The sequence below is a fragment of the Macaca nemestrina genome, chromosome 5 (assembly GCF_043159975.1).
Source record: "Macaca nemestrina isolate mMacNem1 chromosome 5, mMacNem.hap1, whole genome shotgun sequence".
In the NCBI taxonomy this organism is placed as follows: Eukaryota; Metazoa; Chordata; class Mammalia; order Primates; family Cercopithecidae; genus Macaca; species Macaca nemestrina.
Window position 1 is genome coordinate 101781706 of NC_092129.1, and position 21554 is coordinate 101803259.

Consider the following 21554-nt stretch of genomic DNA (forward strand, 5'->3'; position numbering starts at 1 on the left):
GAGCTGCTTACATTGTACTATACTGACCTTCATGAATTAAAATCATGGTAATAAGGTTTCCTCCAAGTATCTCTTATTTCCAGTCTCACTTCTCAGTCTTTTAGATTCTCTCAGTTCAAATTTTTGTTCAGGCTCCTTTTCTTTGCTCTTCCTCTTTACGCTTAGGTTCAAAGGAGACTCTCAAACAGAGCCAGGTAGAGGAAAATGTAGATGGTATACATGGAAGAACATGCTTTTTCCAATTTTCTGATTTCTGGGATGGGTCTTGTGTTTCTTCCTCAAAACTTTTGTCCTTAGCATTGTGAAATTTGGAGCTTGAGGGTGCTAGTGATTTCAGCATTTGATGTGTAGCCTACGTCTTTAATGCATTTTTCATATAAGAACCTCAGAATGACTGAAGGAGCAACCTAAACATGTAACTCAGAAGACCAAGTGCCAAGTTCTTTGAACATTGCTGGGAAATTGCTCATAAGGATTTTCAAACAGTTTTAATGCCAAATAACTAAGGCTTCAGAGATTCCTCACCAAAGAAGAAGCTGCAACAGGCATCAAGGTCCAATGGAAAGCAGCCTAAGGTTATTTCACTGGTCACTAATCATACAAGGTTGCTTCCTTCTTGTTAAGTTCTTCTGAAACAAAGTAAGTTTGCAACAACATGGCTGGACCATAAATTTAGATTTATTACAATCACACCCACAGTAATTCCTCCTAGTCAACCTTCACCATACACACCTAATGACTTTTTCTCTCTAGGTGTTGTGAATGCTTCAATTTTTCAGAAAGGTACAAAATAATATGGGGCCTCTGACAACATTGCTTCAGTTAGGTCTTGATAATGGACCTTCCGCCTCTGTGATAACTTCTGAACCTAGCATCTCTGAAGGGGAGAATGGGAATAAAAAGTAAAACATTGACTACCACGATGGCTTCAAGAAAAAGCCGTATCTGAAATGATATAAAATTGTTTCTGAAGGATCAAGTGAAACTACCATTCAACTACAGCATTTGTAAGCACAAATGGTTTGTATTTAATAGACATTATATATTTCACATAACTATAGGTATTGGTTTCATCTAATAACTCAAAGTGTGTTTTCCCCTGAAAATTTACTAGGTTTCTTTCTGCACTCCTTACAGGGATACTAGCTGACTGCTGTAAACCTAAAGGTCTTTTCTAACCAAAAGTTTATATGAAGTTAGGGAGAGTATGTTTCTGCATAAATTCAATGCCAGTACTGCTGGGAAATCAGGACTGTGTCTTAAATCCAGACTCAAGGACATACAACTGAGGGTGGATGAAACGATTGTATTTAGCATACCTGGACCAATGAAAATATTGGTTCTTGTCCTAAATCCACATAGTCTTAATGTGCTGTTTGTAGTCCTGACCCTGCCCCGGAACCAGTGTTCCCTGGTTGCTAGCTCCTCTTCTCAAAGTCAAGCTTCCTGTCCTGTTGGCCCCAAATCCTGGTAATTTCATGATAATTCCCTCCAATCACTTTTGCTCCTAGGCCCCACATGTGCCAGAGTGACCCCTTCCTGGATGCTAGCATTGATATATTCAATAAGCAACACTGTCTGACTTGAGAAGGCGGAATCTTTATTGAATCCTGCAGAAAACAGGAGTGAATCACACTCACTGCTTCATATGTTGTTATGTATTAGGTAGATTGGTACAAAAGTAATCGCGGTTTTTGCCATTAAAAGTTTTATTGCACCAACCTCATATTTTCCTCTAATAATAATGATAATGGTTATGCATTGTTTCTATAATATGTGTTCTAGTTTTCATTATATCTTGTTTTGATTTTGATCTTACAGATTCCTGTCATTATTCCCACTTCACAGATGGGGAGGTAAAAACCCAGAGCTTAATAGCATGTCCAAGATCACATAACTAGTAAGTACAAGACCTGAACCCAATTCCTCTGACTGAAACCCTTGTGTTTTTCTCCCTGAGAAAAGCAATGTAATGAGAAAATCATTTCTAAGGAATATGTCCATAGTCACCAATTATCAATTTAACTGAAACTTCTATAAAGTGGTTGAACACTAACTAGTAACATTTTATAGTGGTCTTTATACATAATTCTTTTAACTGATAATAAAAATAAATCTATGAAAGATTTCAGAAAGATGAAGCAAGCTGTGGGAAGACCAATTTCAATGTTGGCACAAAAACTGAAACACTTGCTCAAGCTTTTGCTCAACTGGTGTTTAAGCAAATTGTATTAAATATCCGTGTTTGATTCAGTAGTGATTTTTGAAACTTTTTCTATTCTTATATAAAAGTCTTAGCTCTGCACTATTATAATATATCAAAGTTGGTCACCAAATGCATATATAGTGAGTACAGCTGTAGAATTTAATAAAACCAAAGGTTTGAGCTAACAAATGAAAAATTATATATTATTGGAAACTTGTGCTCAAAGTTGAAACTTGAAGGAAATATTTTAGCACTATCACAATATTACATTGCAACCATTATTTAATTTATCTCCTCTGAAATGACTTAAGGGAAGTGCTCACAAAGCCGTATTTACTTCATCCAGGAAGGAAGGCAGTGGTCAGAGAGTGAATGAAGTCATGGAAAGCTGACAATGCCTCTATTGTAAGAGCACCTCAGAGTATTGTTTGACATTGACCAAGTGAGGAGTAAGTGTTGGGAGGTTTTAATTTCATCTCAATAAGAGGGTAGGGTCAGAGGAATAATATAAAACTGGCCTTTACTTAAATTCCTTTTTTTTCTTTAATTAAAAAGCATCAAGTTGAATGCACCTGGAAAAAAAGAATGTCTTTTAGTAGTTACCAAGATTTTGAAAGACAGTTTTACATTTTTAGAAAAGTTTCATAAGTAAATAGCATATTTTTGGCCTATAAGTAGATACTATATACATTTTCAGTAATGCTGTGGATCATATACATGGATGTATAATTTACATATTCACCATTCAATTTTTCCAAAAGAAACTTCAAGCATCCCTAAGCAACCTGTGCGTTGCAATTGTCACTTTGAACTTTAGAACAAAGGAGAGACTGTAAAACCAGTTTATAAAAAGTATTATGAGATACCACAACTGGCATTTTTATGACCTTATTAAACTACATTCAAGTGGCATAAATTATATGTAATGAAAGAGAAAAGGATCTCTGACCCGATTTTAATATTGGGTGCATGCTTATTAGTTTGAGATTTTTCTGAATAGAAACCTTTTTTCAAACTTCAGCAGTTGATATTATGTGGAAGTCATAAATGTCAGATTACATTAAACTATTTTGGTTCATAGAATAGAACAGCCATTAAGTTACTAGAGAGTAATGAGTAGGTCTTCTCACAAAGTAAAGCCAAAGGTGTTAATTTAGATTTGAAACATTCCACCTCATTATAAAAGCCAAATTAATTTGCCATGTGTAGAAGCAGCAAAAACCAATATTTAAAATGTGAAAGGCCTCCTTTTTGTAGAAGAGTGATAGAAAAGGGCATTACAAAGTTTCTATTCCTAAAGAGTGGGCAAACTGGTCCCTCTGAGGTTAATTATGATTAAGTCTTCAGGAGCCTCTTACTGGAAATTTCTATTCAAGAAGTTGAATTGATAGAATTAGTTAAATATTTAAAATAAAAGGAAGTCTGGCCATTTAGCAATTCCAAGTTTAAAAATCTATAAACTTAAACATGTGTAAAGTTGATTTATCTCCTCCAATTTTTATAACTTAATGAAGAATAAATAAATAATCGTATTTTGTTTAGCATTAATTACAATTTTTGAAAAAACAGGAAAAAAACACACTAATTTGGAATAATATAGAAAAAAGTATAGAGCATCCTGACTTTCAAGTGTCTATTTATTAAAAGCCAGACCAAATGAAGAATATTCAAAAACCCAAATAAATAAACATATTTCGTAAGAACCCTAGAAACAACAGCCTTTTTAAACCTAGACAACAAATTGAACAAAAATGGTAAAGTGATAAGAATAATAATGTTGGATTGATTTATCATTTTTAAACCATGAAAAAAACAGAAACGCAAAAGCCAATTAATGAATTAATGAAAGAAAAATTCTAACTTATAGTAGTAACCTTGTCCAGAAATAGACAAAAATACCGATCGTGGTGTCTACAGAATCAACTATCCACAGTGGTCACATGAAGGACCATGAAATAAAGTTGCTCTGTTCAGTATAGCCAGCTACTGAAGTATTACTAAAGACCCCACAAGGATTGCTAGGAACTCCTCTGCGTTCTCTAGCAAGAAAGGCAGGTGGTGGGTAGTGATATAACTTCCCAGAAGACGTCAAGAAGTGACATCATGCAAAATCATTTAAATTTAGAGTAAAAATGCTTTCTAGCTCAGGAAGTGTTTTTATATCCTGACAGCAACCACACTAGATGACTATTTGTATATTTTTTCCATATTAGGACACAGGTTCAGAGAAGTTAGATCACTTGCCCAAGATCACTCAGCTAGTTTATGCCTGAGCCATTTACAGATAATCTGGCTATCTGGCCAGTGGCCATCTCATTTCTATTTAAGTGGTTCCACGAAGACTATTTTATGATTCATGATTTCTTGTGAAAATTTATAATTTATTTTACTAATAAAAAGTTTTATTTTAAAAAAAATCCCTCTAATGATATTTTTTAAAAATACTTAGGCCCTAATATCTAGGTCTGGTTAAATAATAACCATAACCAAACTTTACGTGTTGTTTTCTTGTTTGCAAATTGTTTCAATACATATTACCTAAATTTTATCATGAGATTGCAATTTCTGCTTTTATACATCAATGATTTTTATTTATTTATTTATTTATTATTTTTTGAGACAGGTCTGTCTCTATCACTCAGGTTGGAGTTCATTGGTGCAATCACGGCTCACTGCAGCCTCCACCACCCAGGCCCAAGCTGATCCTCCCACTTCAGCTTCTCCAGTAGCTGGGCCTGTAGGCACACACCTCTACGTCCAGCTAATTTGATGGTATTTTTTGTAGAGGCAGTGTTTCACCATGTTGCCCAGGCTGGTCTCAAACTCCTGAGCTCAAGCTATCTGCCCACCTAGGCTTCTCAAAGTGCTGGGATTACAGCCATAAACCACTGCACCTGGCCCACGCTGCAATGATTTTTCAAAAAAACATACAGGTCACTCTCATTTTTCCTTTAACCTACTCACATATCCAGACTCCTCACCCTTTCCAAGATGGACTGCTTTGTCCATCTTTTGAAATATGGTTTCAGGGCTGGACATGGTGGCTCATGCCTGTAATCCCAGCACTTTGAAAGGCTGAGGAGGGAGGATGCTTGGTTCAGGAGTTCAAGACCAACCTGAGCAACATAGGGAGACCCTATCTCTACAAAAAATTTAAAAAATTAGCTGGACATGGTGACATGCACCTGTAGTTCCAGCTGCTTAGGAGGCTGAGGTGGGAGGATTGCTTGGGCCTGGGAGGTCCTGGCTGCAGTGAGCCGTGGTTGTACCACTGTACTCCAACCTAGGCAAGAGAGTAAGACCCTGTCTCAGAAAAATAAAATAAATAAAATATGTTTTCAGATATAAGAACAATATTCCAAGGCAGTCTGAGCAGAATTGAAACAAAGTGAGAAGGACAGAGTGGGTTGATCAGATACAGACAAAACAGATAGAGGAAGTTTCTTGTAATGTCTGTAACAAATTACCACAAAGTGGCTGGTTTAAAACAACATAAACCTATTCTCTCACAGTTCTGGAGAAATCTGAAATCAACGTGTCAGAAGAGTTGGTTTTTCTGGACACTCTGAAGGAGAAATCATCTTGTATTTCTTCTCTAGTTTTTGGTGTTGTAGGCAATTGTTAGAGTTCCTTGTTGTATATGCATTGTTCTAATCTTGCTTCCATATCTAGACTACCTTTTTCTCTGTGCCTCTCTGTATCCTTTTTTTTTTTTTTTTTTTTTGTCTCTTATAAGGACACTCTCGTTGGACTTAGGGCCTACCTTAATCCAGTATTATCTCATCTTGATCCCTAACTAATTACATTGGCAATAACCCTTTTTCCAAGTACAGTCATGTTCTGAGGTTTCAGGTGGACATTAATTGGAGGCAGACACTATTAAATCTACTAAAAGGAGGAAGAGACTTTGAGAATCCCATGTGTACTTGATGCCTATGATGATATCCAGACAGTGGGCAACTTAAAAATAGAAAAACTGATTATCTCATTTGAAATGGACAAATGTTTTTGTGTTATGAAGACAAAAAAATAAAAAGAGAATAATTGGAGATATGTATTTATTTAGCAGAGTGATTTTTACTAGTAGAGCTGATACAATCCCAAACAAAGAAGGACTTAATTCACAACACGGCAAGTTTCAGTGAGGCTCCCAACATTCCACTGGAAAGTGACTAGATAATCACAGAGCATGGAGGTGGGCCAAAATGAAACAGAGGAAGTGTAATAACTGAACATATGGAAGCAATGTAGTGATTCTATTAAGAACTGACAGATAAAGGCCATGGGGATTGCAAATCCATCACCTAGTTTTCAGTGATATATAAAGAACAGAGACCTAAAACACTGTTCATTTATATGTGATGTTTTCGCCCTCATCTAAATTTCCTGAAGACCTTGGCTAATGGTACAGAATGTCAATGAGAATTGAATGTGTGATCTCAGAAAATTCAGTGAATTTAGGGACTGAAGAAGGGGAAAACTGATGCTCAAGGTACTAATTGATTAGGGTATCAAGCAGTTAAAAATATTCTGAACAGATCTTGCCAAGAGGATCCATTATAAATTGGGGTCCAGACAATACATAAAGGTGTATTGTCATTCTCAACTATAAAGAATAAGAAAAACAGAAAGTAAATATTCTTACAGAGAATAGCAGAGCATTAAGATTCATTTGCATTTTAAGTCCATTTTATTTTGCCAATGTATTTAATATTTAGAGGTCTGTTATACTAATATTATGTATTAAATTTTTTCATTTCTACACACAGTTAACTAAAGAGCTTTTCCTTAAAAAGCTGTGTAAAAATATTTTTAAATAAGGTTTCTTTTGTTAAAAAAAAAAAAGCTTAGCTTGCCAATGGAAGAAAAAAATGAACTCAATAGACAAGTATCTTATGCGAGGTAGCTGGTAGAGGGAGAGAAGTGTTAGTAGTTATAACAGAAGTGCTAAGAATCGTGGTCTAATGGGGGACTGAGTTTTATTGGACTCTGTACTTCCTCATCATGGAGCTAGCTAAGCTCAAGGTTGACCTGAGCTTTTCTAGACAGGTGGCATTGCAATAAAATGCAAACCATTCAAGCATGGGATGACAGTGAGAGGTGGAGCACCAGCATCAAAATAATCCATTTCTTCTTTAGCTTTACTTCAAATTGATGTTATAGAACTAGAGTTCAGTGAAAACAACATGACAGATTAGAAAGAGCTCACAAGAAACATGTTCTTAATTTTATTTATAAATGTGACCCGTGACATGTTTGTGTTCTATCTAGCTAGAAAAGATATAAGAATTCCTTCCCTATCCCCAAATGAAAAGTTACTAGAGTACCCCATCCTTCAACAGCTGCTCCTTCAATGACCACTTCTTATGCCCATGCTATGACTTGTTCATCAGCAGCATAAGCATCACACAAATCTAACGGATGCTTCAAGATTACTCAGGTCAAAAGCTATTATCTCCCTGAAAAGGAATACAGGTTTGCAATCTTGATATTTCCAGAAATGAATTAACTCTTTTCTTACATCCACTAAACACAACCAAAGCATTGTGGCATTTTTCTAAAAAGTATAAAAGTATATTATTTATGTGTAATAATTTATATTAAATTGCCACCCCCAAGTCTGGCCCAAAAGCCAGAAAAGTAGTCTTCTGATCCTTAGAATCTGCCATAGCATTAAAACATATTAAAGATGCAATTGATGCTTCAGAACGTGTGCATGAATAACAGAGTGAAAAACTGTGAACTCAAAGCAAATTTAGTGACTGGCTCAAGATAGGGAATAAATCAAGAGCAAAGCAGATTTGCATGTTCTGTTAACCCAGAGTTACCTGCAGATGGAAAGGTTGTTTCCTACTACTTTTTATGCTCTTGAGATGATCACTCATTGATCTAAAAGTATCCAGACTTCCCAGAATATTCAGCATCTCCAGCATATAAAAGCAAAATGACTACATTTGGTTATGTATTCACTCACTCCATAATAAAAAGTGGACCTCTCATATCTGTTAGAGACTGTGTTAGTTTCTTTGATTGCAGCAAAGAGTAAATGAGAAATAACACCTAGCTTTACAGAGCTTATTCTTTTATCTAATCATTCAATACATGTTCACCAAGTACACACCAAGAACCATTATGGGTTCTTGGGATCTGACAGTGAGCAAAACAAAAATCCCTGCATCTTGGAGTTTACATTTCTTTGGAGGACAATAAACAATGGGCATATCATAAATATATCAATTGTACAGTATATTCAAATGAGGTAAGTGCTATGAAGAAAGAAAAGCAGATCAGAGTAAGGGGGTCTGGTAGAGTTAGTGCCCAGTAAGGGAGTAAAGCAGTGTGAATTGCAATTTCAAGTCAGAGTAGACTTCATGGTATAGGGAGATTTAAGCAAACACTTGGAAAAAGTGAGAAAGTTTATCTTGTAGCTATTGGGAACATGAGGATTCCAGGCAAAGAAAATAACCAGCACAAAGAACTAAAGGCAAAAGCATGCTTGGTGTTTAGGATGAAGGGCAGAGTTCCGCTAACTAACTTGCATAAAAAGAGGAAGAGAAATGTGTACTTTACCTGGATGCATTGGCCGTTTCTCCTAAACTATTTTAGATATATGTAAAATTCACTTATTTTAGAATAAAGTTCACTTATTTCATATTTTATTGGAGAATATGGAATTAATACAGTATACTACTACCATCTAAAACCTCTATTTCTTGAGTTTTAACATATCCATTTATCAATGCAGTTAGAAAAAAACAAAAATGTTTGGCTATTAATAGTAACATATTGTACTTTCTAGTATTCTTTTTAGTAATTTTCATTGTTAGCCATACAGGTAAACATCTAATACCCTTTCTTTACATGGCAATGTTCGAGGCATTTGGATTCAGCTATAAAAGCAATTCTTCACCCTTAATGTTAACCTAGACAGGAATTGACACCAAAACAGTGTATTCACCAAGACTTTATTAATTAACAGATGTGATGTAGTGAGGCATTTTTGTCACCCACCAGACAATGAATACTTTACACACATGGTGATTTAACATAAAGTTGATTCATGTTAGAACCCAGTTCCTCTTTCAGTAACATGTAAATTTATAGCAGTATGTCTGATTCTTCAGTGAAAATAATATTTTAAGGAAAGAAAATGGATTTGCTAACACATCCATATTTTCCATGTTGGACATGTTTCACTGATGTTTATAAAATACTCAGTCCTAAGGATGACAATTAAACCTTGAAATTATGGCAAAACAAGCAAACAGACTATCAAGGAAAAATAAAGATTTACACTTAAATTTCCCCACTTTTACCATCAGGAAAACCTAGACCTTGGGCCTCTTTTGTACTAAGAAATTTCACAATAATATGATTTCAGTATCCTGGAAACAAATTAGTCATTAGGATTCTACTGTTTTCCTTTAGAATTAAAGCAGTGAGAACTGAAAACTTTGCTCTAATATTGCATTGTGGCTCAGCAGAGTCTAAACCTTAAGGGAAAAATGAATTCCAAGTGTCTGTCATCCACTTTTTCACTACAGAATGGAAGGTAGAAGGGACATGTCTTTAAAGCCGGAGCTGATGGCTCCCTGTGAGCACCTGTGTGGAAGGCAGCTCTCGCAGGGTGGTGGCACACTCCCAACATCTGCTCCTTTCATTGAATTTAGCTGTAAATTGAAATTCCATTGCAATGTTTTTAGAACCAGTTGAAGTAAGGAGACTGTCAGAAATCCTCTTTAAACTCACCCTTATCCAAACAGGAAACTGACCCTTGGCCCCTGGACGTAACAGTACACCAGTGGAAATTTCATTATCCCTGTTTCAGCTGAACTAAGTGAAAATTAATTGTGTAATTATCTGGATGAGCGCATGTGTAAAATTTTACAATGTGCCAGTTAGATTAAGTAACGTGTTAGTGGCATGGTTTAGTGCAGAGTCAAAGCTGTCCTATAAAAATGGAATAAAAAAATCTAACAAGGTTGGAAGAAAAAAAAACATATGTCAGAACAAATACTTAACATGAGAAGGTAAGGTTAGGCTTAATTCTATAACCTGATGAAAATCTTACCCTCCTAAACCATAGGTAAATCTGGCAGGGTTGGAAAGGGTGTGTGTGTGTTTATGCGTGCGTGTGTGTGAACTCACTGGGACATTTGTGTAAAGGACTTCTCCATTTACTGTAATTTTAAAATGAAACCATTATTAAAAGATTTAACTTGCTGACTATTGTATTTTGTATTTTTTGTACATAATTTTACTTTACTAACTACATTAGAAAGTGTAGGCTGTATTCAGTAGATGGGATTATTTGTCTCAGGTATACTTTGTTCACCTGTTCAGTGAAAGGCTCTGACTTTTATTCTGGATTTAATTCTTCAAATGATAAAATAAATGCTTCATCCTGACTTAAGATTATTTCATTAAAATATTTAGATGAGTATGAACTGATTTTAACAACAAATGCATGGGGATTTTCCTTCTGAAGTCTTACTTACTTTGATAAAGATGCTAAAGTACATTTTTCCCCTGAGATTTTGGCCTCACCCTGCCCCTACAAATATTGCATTATGGAGACTATTTCCATTTTAAAGTCTCTGGAATGTTTAGGTAGAAGAATTTCTGGATGGAAAGTATGATTTGGGGTGATGCTTTTTGAAAGCAAGGATCGTCTTTAAATAACATATGAGTAGTGTGTAATCTTAGCCATTCTGAATGTCAGATTTCACAATGTCAGTGCTATCTTGGCAAATCCAGACACTAATTTATGTATCTTGCCAATAAAATGGATCTCCTGTTTTTCTCATTTCTTATACTATATGTTGTCTCTTTAAAGGTATGTTTATGCTAAAAGTCTGTTGAGATTTTTCTTCCACCATCCTCCTCAAAAATGAAACCTCCACTGGACAAAAATAGTAACATTCTCAAAGAAAATGAATTCAAAAAAAGTTTTAACTTTTTTTTTAACTTGGATTACTATAATTCTATTAGATGTTTGTATTGGGTTACTAGTGCTTTAAGAGGTTGTTAGTACTTTAAGAAGCTATAAGGAATATGTCTATATTTAGTGGAAAATATTGTAGTATATATAAGCACGATTAAAAGAAAGAAAGCACCAATGTGATTTATAGAACAGCAGGGCAGTCAAAGGACATTAAAAATAATCGAGACCATTCAAAGGGAAAGGCAAAACTTCAGGTCAAAGAACATTAGCCTCAACATGAAAATGAAACTGTGGTATTAAACCTACATTTTACCATAGATTAATTATCAGGAAGGTGTTGGAACAGTCCTTTTCTTTTTAAATAAGACACAATGCCCTCTTCACCAGTTTGAAAGTGTCAGGAGTTGGGGGAGGGGCATTTGTTTGTCAAACCTTAGAGAACAAAATGGATACCAGGAGGTGGCCGTGCAGACTTCATGTGCAGCCCTCCAGATTCCAGAGCAGTGCTTGCATTTCAGAATGTATCACATCAGGCATGACTTGCCCCTTCTTGGAAGAAACTGTGTTGGTTTCTAAAGCCAGGCCTGGGAGTCTCTCTGTTTCTTTCAGGAAATGGTAAAAATCAGGAGAATCTAGTCAGACTTTTTTTTTTAAATAAAGCATTTTACGGTTGTTACTGTCCCAACTTTATATGAATAAAATTTTAAAAATTTAATCCAGATTTAAATTTATAACTATAGTTTATATGAACACTTTTTAATAATTATTGTTTTTACATATTTCTCCTTTTTGAATAATGTAAATCTGGAATTTGATTTCTAACACCGAACCACTTAACATTTTAAAATCATATTTTTATTTTAATTGACTCCAATTAAGACCATTGTTTCACTGTAGAATATTAGGACTGAAAGAGGCCTTAAAATCCTCCATGTTCATTCTACACGTAAGAAAACCAAACTCTACAAAGAATAACTTCTCTTCTAGGTCAGCGCTGTCTTAACTAATCTGGGTTTTCTAGTCATCTGGCACTTCCCCAGGCCTCAATAGGATGACAAACAAATGTGTGATTATATAGGAAGTCAGATGCTAGGTGTAACATACAGGAGGAAGAGGCATAGGATTTAAAGCCAGGATGACCTGGATTTGAATCCTAGATCTGTGTCTTGTTCTGTGTGTGACTTTGGGTATGTAACTTAATCTCTCCAAATTTCAGAATCCCAGATTCTGTGTTGTGTCTACCTCACAAGTTAGTTGTGAACATCAAGTTACACAATCTGTATGGAGCTGCCTAGCACATAATGAAGAACTAATAAAATTCAAATATTTGAGGAGCAAACTTTCAAAGTCAAGAAAGCAGTTTATTAAATTTATGGTAAAACGCATATAGAAAAGCTTTGAGAGTAATCAGGAGGAAATCAAGTTAGCATAAATTTTCTTTTTAATAAGATTTATTATGCATATCCCATATAGAACATGTTTATTCAGTATGCAGGTAAATCTTTCATTTGAGCATTTGAAGAATAGTTGAAGAGAAAAAGAAATACTGAATAACCTAGGAGAAAAATGGGTGTGAATTTACATATATATTTATAATTATATATTTATATATAAACATTTAGTGAACTTATATATAATTAACATATATATGAAACATGTACATATATGTTAATTTTATTGTGATTTATTATTTACACCCCATTTCCTTCCCAAATGAATTCAAAGTGGCAAGTTATATTTTTTCTTTCCTGTTTTTTGCCAAATGTTGATATATTTTGGAAGACCATTTAATAGATAAATTTCTCAAGCCAGATATTCTTGCAGAATTACAAGAAAACTTGGGAAACAAAGCTAAGCAGCCGGTGCCAGGATATGAAAATACAGAGAACCTAGTCCATGTGTGTGAGAATCTGAACACTAGAGCTCTCTGTGAAAGAGGGAGAAAGAGATTCCTTTCCCTCCCTTCAGTAATAAGAGTAAGGTTACAGGTTTGTTTCTTCTTTCTCATTGCTTCTAGAATTGATTAAATATTTTATTACAAATCCGAGCCAGAATTATTTAAGATGAGGGCTTAAGAAATGGAATAATAGAGTTTTTGAAACTGGTTTAAGGTTTAAAGTCAGCATTTAGTTTCTTCAAAAACACAAATTCATTCATTTGTCATATAGTTCATGAGTGCCAGAAATACAGCAGAAATAAAATCCAACCCTTAATTTTATGTAAATTCCATTCTAGTGGTTAGAGACAGAGAAATAAATAAGCAAATACTATGTTAAGTGTTGCATGCTCTGAGGAAATTTAAGAAGAGGAAAGGTGACGGAGGCAGGGAGAGTGCAACGTTATGAAGGGTGGTCAGAGAAGCACTTGTTTATAAGCTATCCAGTGGACAAATTCAACCTTATTCTTACAGCTCACACCTCACAAACTTCTAGTATGTACTGTTTAAGGGTGTACTAGAAAGTATATTTATTTTGTTAGTTTTTAGTTGTCATTATAGCTTCTAAGTAGGAAATACTTGGGTTCTTCATTTCCATTAAGTTGAGGGAACATGAAGTCAATAAGCCTATGATGTGTGAAAGATACTACCTGTATTTTAGCCAAAAGTAGAATCCCATGAAATGATCCAAAACAGGAAGAGTAGAGGGGGAGATATTCCATTGAAAAAAGAAATGAAACTGGGGGATGTAAAATAATACAGTTACCAAAGCTAAAAATAAACGAGAATATCTGATCTTAAAAAACATATTTTCTTGGAGAACAGAAATCTAAGACAGCAAAGGGAATTCTTTTCCTTACTGTCCCACTTTTATCCCAAAGATCTGAGGAAGCCAAATGAAAATTTCCTGGCATCCTGGGGCAATAAAATAATCTTGGTCTTCTTGTGAAACCACATTAGTATGGAGAGAGAACAGAGGCCTTTTGAGTGTTCCTAAGTGCTGTGTAAGCTGCATTTTTCTCCAGGAACTCAAAGTTTTGTTTATTTGCAAAGAATTGTGCTACCAAGGCATGGAGGCCTCAGTGGCCCAGGTGACATACTCAGATCTGAACATTTACCAATTAAGAAGCTCTCAATTAAATGCTTGTTCAAGAGCCCAGGGAGACACATCAAAGGTTACTATTGGTTTCTTTAGATATGTTGGCGAAAAAGAAACTGGCATTTCTTTGGTGAAGGTAGACCCAAAAGAAACCGTCCTCAGCAAGCTATAGCTTAACGAAGCCCTGGATGATTTGAGTCATCTCTTCCCTTCACCTTTGCTAGCTTCAAGCATTTTAATGGCAGAAAACTTGATAAAAAGTACTTGAGTTACTCACTTTCCCATTCAAAAAGACTTTAAAATTTAAGTGACTGCAATTGTGAGTGTGTGTGTGTGTGTGTGTGTGTGTGAAAGAGAGAGAGAGAGAGAGAGAGATGGGACTGATTGGCCAACAGTAGAACATTTGTGGAGGAAGAAGAGTTCATTTTATTTTATAACTGCCCCATAGCAAAATGCTATTTCTTTTCCTAATGCTATAACATGAAGTCGCCAGCTGCAGGAAGTGTATGGATTACTTACCTCCTCAGAAGCATAGATGTAAATACACACATAATCACTAGGGCTGCTTAGAGTTTGGTCTGTTTTATTTGGGGCCTGAGTTACCCATCCCCATTTTTTTCCAAGCTATCATATTGGAATTCAAGCTTGAACTAATGTTTTCCTGGTGGATTTAGTGCTTAGTAAAAGAGCTATATTGACAGCACACAGCGAGAATTTCTGTTTATAAGAAAAATAAATTTGTGCTCTCTCTCCAGTTCCACTGCTCAAAATTACTCCTGAAGAGATAAGGACCCCAGGACATGCCACTGGACCACTGAAGGTAAGGGCTCTAGGGAGGGAAGATTAGATGCAGCCCCAAGTCAACTCACTTGCTTATTGTTAAACACAACTGAAATGCCAGCTTCTCCCACCTGTCACTTCTTTCCCTGGTCTCCTGCTTATAACTTGTCTGTAACATGCCACCTATGGTAGCTTTGCCTTTTTTCAGAATACCTGAAGGTAGTTCAAGGCACTGCATATTCCAGGAAGGGAATGGCCAGCATCTTTCCTAGATTTTGACCGCAGTCGTGATTTTAAACATTTGCCCTGTGTCATACTGTGTCCCAGCCTTGGTTGAGAAAACCTAGTCACCGTAGTGTTGTGTTGTTAACCTGAGTCTCCCCACTGACTCCAGTTGCACTTCAAACTTTCCTGACTTCACTCATGGTTCTGACCTCTCCCCACAGCCAGCAGGGGCCTCCTAGAGTGATTCTAGTCCCTTTATTGTCATTCCCCCTGAGTTTCTGCTTCTTCATTTTCAAGAGCTGGCTTTCTCACTTCCTGGTTAACCTGCTAGGATTGCTTCTCCAACTCTACCTATATCATTTATTTCAAAATTGCATTTTCTTTATCTGCTAGTTTCTCTTATTGAAATCCTTCCAATAACAAAATTCAGGTTTGTAAATAGCCACTGTAAGATCACTAATTGTTCTAGAAAGAAAAATAACATTTAAAGCAGGAGGTGAGAAGCAGGCTTTCTTAATGATTATGATGTCTACCCATTTCCAAATATTCCCAAGGGATAGTAAGGAATCTTGGAGAACTCTCTGTTCCACCCTTGGCCTACTCTCCTCACTCTCCTCTTGTTCCCTGAGGAATTATATCCACTCTCATGATTTTAATCAGACTTATTTATATGCTAGAATTAACAAAATATCTACATCTCTAGTCAAGACCTTTCCCTGGAACTCTGGATGAACATATCCAACCAAATACCTACTGAATATTGTCACGCAGATTCTCAATATTAACATATCTAAAACTGAATTCAACTTCTTCCCCTTTCAAAGAACATCTCCTGTAATAGAAGTGGTAAATAATTCTATAGTACTTTCTATGTATCAGGCATGATTCAACGCAGTTTCCACATATTTACTCATTGGATCCTCACAGCAATCTTAAGAAGTACATATTATTATTATGGCCGGGCGCGGTGGCTCAAGCCTGTAATCCCAGCACTTTGGGCGGATCACGAGGTCAGGAGATCGAGACCATCCTGGCTAACACGGTGAAACCCCGTCTCTACAAAAACACAAAAAACTAGCCGGGCGAGGTGGCGGCGCCTGTAGTCCCAGCTACGTGGGAGGCTGAGGCAGGAGAATGGCGTAAACCCGGGAGGCGGAGCTTGCAGTGAGCTGAGATCGTGCCACTGCACTCCAGCCTGGGTGACAGAGCGAGACTCCATCTCAAAAAAAAAAAAAAAGAAGTACATATTATTATTATCACCATCCTATGAAGAAACAATGGCACAGAAGTTAAGTAACCTTCCCAAAGGCAGACAGTTAGCAGTGGCAAAGCTGAGATTTGAATTCGAGCTGCCTGGTTCCAGAGGTCATGCTTTTAACCATTGTGCTATTTCACTCTCACACCAGTTAACCTGTCACCAGGACTGGACATCTAGGAATCAGCTGTCACTCTCCTTTCACCTCTTTATCTAAGCAAGCTTGTGTTTCCCTATTCCATCCCTCTCCTCTCAGATACAGTGCTCCATTTTTGCAAACCATTCTTTGCAAAACGGAAAGTCATTCTTAAAGGACTCCTCAACACAGAGAGGACTGTGTCTGACCCTGCCCTGCTCCTTAGCTTTACCCCTTCCCTTCTCTAGCTGGAACAAGAGGCTCTAGCAATGCTCAATCACTTCCTATTCCTTTAAACACAATGCCGTGCTTTTCCTATGGATTTTCTCATGCTGTCCTCCTGCCTGAAATGTTCTTCCCTTTTCCAAGCACCCTCCTCCTAATTCCTGTTCATTTGAAAGCTTCAGTTCAGTGTCCTTTTGCCAGTAAGTCTTCCCTAATATCTCTACCACCACCGTTTACCCTCCAAGTGGATTGGTTCCTCCATCCTTCTCATGTGCTTTGTGGTACATCTTTTGACCTTTGTTTTTCTTTTCTTTTCTTTTCTTTCTTTCTTTCTTTTTTTTTTTTTTTTGATAAGGTCTTGCTCTGTTGCCCAGGCTGGAGTGTAGGGGTACGATCTTGGCCCATGGCAGCCTTGAACTCCTTGATTCCATCATCTGGAATCAATTATTTCTATTTCATTATTCATTCTGTTCATTTCTCTGCCCCCTCCCACCAGAACTATTTGTTCTCTGAGGTCTGTGACTACACTCGATGAATCTGAAATTCTCTAGCACCTAGTTTGGTAACTGGAGAACAATATAAAATGGATACATTTTTCATGGGTGAGTAGACATAAAGAATGATTGAAAATAGAGTGTCATATGGTGTTTATGCACTAAATATGCATATGTATAAGGAAAACAAGGGTCAAGATATGCATGGGTCATTTAGCGTGTATTTATGAAACTTCTGATTTGCACCCAGTCTTGGTAATTTGCAGTGATGGACAATGTGACAAACAATTGTAATGAAAATAGGATCATTCCAAATAAAAGCCAAAATATCATTTCATAAGTGGGTTTGCTGAGCCCAAGTCACTCTCCAGCTGTGTCAGTCATCTCCTTGGGCAGTGTCATGAATTCTCTTGAGTCTCTAGAGTTGCAGGTCATACCAGAAAAGAAGGGCCTCTGCCGTTTGCTACAGGAGGACTTCCCTCTCAAGGCAGGTGAGAAGCCTCAAGGTCTGGCTGCCCTGACGCTGTTCTTACAGAGTCTCTGGTTGGCAAGTGTGCTGAACTGGACTTCTCTCCATATGAAGCTCAGAAGCAAAAGTGGCTTAGAGACAAAAATAAATAAAGGTCAAAGTCAACTTAGACTTTTCATCATGCTAATGATGTATCCTAGATTACAGGATATGAGCTTAGCTCATCAGAGTGCTGCTTTGAGGTATGACCAAAAGCATAACATTCCTTGGAGCTTTCTGCATGTAATAATTAGTCATCCATTTAAACATCTTTTGAGAATCCATAGATGCCAGTCATTGTGCCACATTCTGGAAGTGAAAAGAAAAATAAGAAATACATTTTGCCTTCATGAAGCTTAGAGTTTGGTGAGTGAGACAGACAAGAAAAGGCATCCAAGAGAATAGTTCATGGGATAAAATAACTTTTTAAAGAAAAAAAAAGAAAAGGCATAGTTACTTGAAATCACATGGGGGATGGGTTGTGGGGAAGCAAAAGGCTTTGTGACAGCATGTGAGGAGGTTCCCTAATACAGAGTAAGGGAGTGAGAGGGAGAAACAAGGATCCTCCCACTTCCCCTATATGTCTTGCCCTCTCAAAACAAGATTGAGAATGACTAGGCTGAGGACTTGCAATTTATCTTCCCACAATTGGTAAGCCATTGAGCCAGCATAGGTGTGATGTTGGGCTATGAATGATGGCATGAATGCTCCCTGGTATTAGAAAGTTCCAGGAGAGTGCGACAAATTTCCATCATTTGTGAATACCATGGAAAATTGCAGGGGGTTAAGTCACTTCGTCACTAACCCCAGAACATCTACCTGCTAGGTGAGAGGAAGCCCTAGCAGCCAGACATGCAGAATGGACCCTCCCTTGCTTAGTGAAGACTGAAAAACTGAGAAACAGCCTCAGCGAGATGTCTCACCCCAGAAGACAGAGTAGGTGAGGCCTCATTTCCAGTCCCCAAAGAACAACAGATATCCCCTACAAAAAAGCCAGCAGCTCAATGTCCAACCCAGAGAGACTAAGAGAGTGGAAAGGCTAAAGTCTGAGGCAGGACCTCAAAGCATAGGCTTAAAGTGAAAATAGAAACAGGCATGGCCAAGGCAAGTTCCTAGATCAATCACTATAAAGACTGAGGATATTGTGCTACCTACCATATGCCAAGAAAAATGGTACAAAGTGAGTCTTTCGTTCGCCCAAACCCCACCCCAAAACATAAAGTATAGGTAAAAATAGTAGAAGTGCCAACACAACTTGAAGCCCTTTAGCCACCATCCCTCTTCCAAACAAAGTATGAACCCAAAGTCCCTTCTATTTATAAGGTAACCATGTGTCCTTTGTCGTGGGGCAGTCTTGGTTTACAACTGTCTCCTGGAAAACTTATTAATATCATCTTCTTTCATTCTCAAAAGAGTTCTGATATGGGCTATAAATTATCACCATATATGAAAATTCTGGAGCCCCAATTGTGGCAGGAACTGGGCTCAACACATTTCTTTCTTCCGCTATGATATTTAATCTCACTATTTTCATCTCTATGTTTACAGATGAGAACTTGAGGCTTAGGCAGTTTAAAGAGCTTTCCCAAAATCATAGAGTCATTGAATGGAAATAATGGGAATTGACCTCAAACCTATCTGAGGCTAAAATTTGAGCTACAATTATCTATATTTCTTCAGTGAAATACCACTCCCTTGGCAAGAGCATGAAAAGTTGCCTCCAGTATTAAACTAATGAAGAAATTCCATGAGGAATTGTCAGACAAAAATCACTGTGTACTTACTGTATTCCAAATAACCATGTTTTAATGTATTTGAATTGGGTCTCAAGGACAACTGCTTTGACAATAGAAAGAAGCTAGCATGAGGGATTGTATTTCAGGAAGAGGAAACATGGGTGAGAGTGAATATGGCTGATAAAGAACTTATGGACGTTTAGTGAAATGAAAATAAGGATGTTTGGGTTTGGAGAATAAGCAGAGAGTAACCATTGAGGTACTTGACTAAAGACTTGGACTTCACCCTTCATGAACTAGGGATTCCTTGAAGGCTCCTACCCAGGGAGAAATATAAGATAAGCATCCCAGAGGCTGGTGGGGGATGGGATTATAGGGGATTAAACTGAAGGCACTAAACTGTTCATGAAGGTCAAAACTAAAGCAGTAACAGTGGGGATGGAGAAGAATGGTGTGTTTGACAGTTTCTCAACAGACACAAAACAATGGGCATATCCCAGTAACAAAATGGGTGAGGGAGGAGTGACATAAATGGAGAGAACAAGAATGATGCTCAGTCCCATTAGTGCTTCCCAGACTTCCCACTGCAGACAAACACATCAGATTTTCCAGGCAAGAGGCCTGGTAGTCTGATTATATAACAAGGGCTGGGGTGGTACTTATCATCTGGGAAGCTGGGAAAACACTGGACAAAATGGATAAGATTCCCTTAATACAGCCAAGGATAGAAGAGAAGGAAGAGCTTTCATTAAAAAGATAATAAATTCATTTTGGAAATAACACTTTAGATCCAAGATAACTGAGTTTTTCAGTGTTAGAAACTAAGGAGAGGGCCATGCTTGAAACTTTAGATTTAGGGGATTATTCACGGATACAAGATAATGGAAGTCATGCCTAGGGATGAAGTTACTCTGGGACAAGATAGTATGATAAAAGGAAACAAGGACAAAAGTTCAAACAACAGTAACAGTTAAAGAACAGATGTGGGAGGAAGAATCAATCTGAGAGAGAAAGAGATTTTAGAAGTCAGAACTAAGAGGGGGTAATGTCAGAAGCTAAAGAAATGTGCTTTTCAATGAAAAGGGAGTAATCACCAGTATCAAATGTCACAAAGATTAGGAATTTAAACTATCCCTTGAAATTGGCACTTAGAAAATCATTTGTAGCCTTTCCAAGGCAGCTAGATTACAATGAAACGAAAAGTAAATGGGAATGAGAAAGTGGAGACAAGCAGCATTTGCTATATTTTCTATGGTCTTGGTGGAGAACAGAAGAAATGAGGAGTGAGAGGATGATATGTTCAGAGGGATTTGGGGGTCAAGAGAGACTGCTTTTTTCTGGTCTGTCAGGAGTTGTCAAGGAAGCAAGGGATAGAAACCCATACAGAAGAGAAAGAACAGGAAACCATGGCTAAAAGCCCACAGACCTAGTAGATATTATTTTGTGTTTAAAGGCACATAATTATGTTTGAGGGCCAAGGGAAAGGAATCAGTGAGAAGTGAGATGGTTAGCATGTGAGGAAAAACTGATAAAAAAAATAGATGAATGGCTATTACTTGATATCTGATAAGTAATAGATGAATGATAAAAATTGATAAGTAATAGATGAATGGCTATGAGGACAACAATAAGACTATAGTATAGATAAGGTTTTAAAAGGAGGAATGCATTTTTTCTCTAAGAGCAGAGGAAAGAATAGATGAAATTAAGGACTTTCTGTTGAAGAAAAAAATATTTAAAGAACATATGCCTAGTGATGACCTGGTCCCAGTACAGTAGAAAATCAGGTCAGCCATTGGGAGGAAGAGGTAGGTATTGAATCAAGGGCCTATGATGATAGCTCCAGTAAGAAACCTCTGGAAGACTGGCAAATTGTCAGTTTGAACCTCTTGGTTCAAAATCCTCTCCTTGCTTTATCCACCAAGCCCATATTATAATCCATATCCACTACTAACAAACCTCCACCTCCCACACTGAAAGCTTCATCTTTTTTTTTTTTTTTTTTTTTGA

The 21554-nt window shown here is 37.0% G+C and overlaps 1 long non-coding RNA gene across 1 annotated transcript in view; it reads left to right on the forward strand.

The window, feature by feature from the left end:
• Positions 1–21554, forward strand: part of LOC139363161 (uncharacterized) — a 63280-nt gene that overhangs the window by 20239 nt on the left and 21487 nt on the right. Inside the window, exons 3-4 of the long non-coding RNA XR_011623094.1 lie at positions 1822–1900; positions 14941–15005. This is a non-coding gene — a long non-coding RNA (uncharacterized lncRNA). The remainder of the gene's footprint in view (positions 1–1821; positions 1901–14940; positions 15006–21554) is intronic.